Raw genomic sequence first — 2,500 nt, 5'->3', positions numbered from 1 at the left:
TGTAGAGTAGAGAAGACAGAGATATTATAGCTAGGTTACTAAACTGAGGTATAGTAGAGAAGACAGAGATATTATAACTAGGTTACTAAACTGAGGTATAGTAGAGAAGACAGAGATATTATAACTAGGTTACTAAACGTAAAGAGGAATATCACTCAAAAACTACCTTAGATATCACTATCACTGAACACAGAGTGAGTCCTTCCAAATTATTATGTGACTTGTTAAGCACTCAGTTCTGAACTTATTTAGGCTTGACATAACAAAGGGGTTGAGTACTTATTGACTCAAGACATTTCAGCTTTTCATTTCAACACACACACACACACACACACACACACACACACACACACACACACACACACACACACACACACACACACACACACACACACACACACACACACACACACACACACACACACACACACACACACACACACACACACACACACACACACACACACACACACACACACACTTCTTCTCTCTCTCTCTTTCTCTCTTTCTCTCATTCTGTCTGTCTGTCTGTCTGTCTGTCTGTCTGTCTGTCTGTCTGTCTGTCTGTCTGTCTGTCTGTCTGTCTGTCTGTCTGTCTGTCTGTCTGTCTGTCTGTCTGTCTGTCTGTCTGGCTGGCTGGCTGGCTGGCTGGCTGGCTGGCTGGCTGGCTGGCTGGCTGGCTGGCTGGCTGGCTGACTGAAAGAAATATGTGTCTCTAATATGGTCATAAATTGGGCAGGAGGTTAGGAAGTGCATCTCAGTTTCCACCTCATTTTGTGGGCAGTGTGCACATAGCCTGTCTTCTCTTGAGAGCCAGGTCTGCTTTTGGCAGTCTTTCTCAATAGCAAGGCTATGCTCACTCAGACAAGGCAAAGAAATAGAGAAATCTGTCCTCGTGTCAGACCTGGGTTCAAATACTGTTTAAAACGTTTCAGATCCTTTCATTTGTAGCCTGTCTGAAGTGCTGTATGGGCAGGGTTTGTACGGTAGACACTATTCTATTGGTTCAATTACTCCAGGCAAACTCAATAAAGCCCAGATTAACTGTTTGCAATATATATCAAGTAGTATTTGAACCCAGCTCTGACTCATTCAGGAACTCTCCAAATAGCCAACTGGTGTCAGTGGTGCAACTCTGTTGATTCCTGGAAACAGTGGTATTCTGACAGTAATAAATAACAGAACATACCCTGAACATAGTACTACATCCATAACATCCATGGAACAACTACCTGAACATAGTACTACATCCATTACATAACTACCTGAACATAGTACTACATCTATAACATCCATAACACAACTACCTGAACATAGTACTACATCCATTACATAACTACCTGAACATAGAACTACATCCATAACATAACTACCTGAACATAGTACTATATCCATAACATCCATAAAACAACTACCTGAACATAGTACTACATGCATAACATCCATAAAACAACTACCTGAACATAGTACTACATCTATAACACAACTACCTGAACATAGAACTACATCCATAACACAACTACCTGAACATAGTACTACATCCATAACATAACTACCTGAACATAGAACTACATCCATAACATCTATAACACAACTACCTGAACATAGTACTACATCTATAACATCCATAACATAACTACCTGAACATAGTACTACATCCATAACATAACTACCTGAACATAGTACTACATCCATAACATAACTACCTGAACATAGTACTACATCCATAACATAACTACCTGAACATAGTACTACATCCATAACATAACTACCTGAACATAGTATACATCCATAACATAACTACCTGAACATAGTACTACATAATATATGCCATTTAGCAGACGCTTTTATCCAAAGCGACTTACAGTTATGTGTGCATACATTCTACGTATGGGTGGTCCCGGGAATCGAACCCACTACCCTGGCGTTACAAGCGCCATGCTCTACCAACTGAGCTACAGAAGGACCACTATATAACATCCATAACATAACTACCTGAACATAGTACTACATCCATAACATCTATAACACAACTACCTGAACATAGTACTACATCCATAACATAACTACCTGAACATAGTACTACATCCATAACACAACTACCTGAACATAGAACTACATCCATAAAACAACTACCTGAACATAGTACTACATCCATAACATCTATAACACAACTACCTGAACATAGTACTACATCCATAACATAACTACCTGAACATAGTACTACATCCACAATATAACTACGTGAACATAGTTCATAACATAACATAGTAGCTAACGTATATTAAGTTGTTATCTTATCTTAGAATATAACATAAAACATACCAAAGCCCAGTATAACATAACACAAGCTGACATCTGAGAACTGCCAAACTGTCTATACACACTAAACCTGTTTATACACACTAAAACTGTCTAAACACTAAAACTGTCTATAAACACAAACTGTCTATACACACTAAAACTGTCTATACACACTAAAACTGTCTATACACACTAA

This window comes from Oncorhynchus gorbuscha, unplaced genomic scaffold, assembly GCF_021184085.1.
Source record: "Oncorhynchus gorbuscha isolate QuinsamMale2020 ecotype Even-year unplaced genomic scaffold, OgorEven_v1.0 Un_scaffold_1017, whole genome shotgun sequence".
Classification (NCBI taxonomy): domain Eukaryota; kingdom Metazoa; phylum Chordata; class Actinopteri; order Salmoniformes; family Salmonidae; genus Oncorhynchus; species Oncorhynchus gorbuscha.
This window is presented reverse-complemented; position numbering follows the sequence as displayed.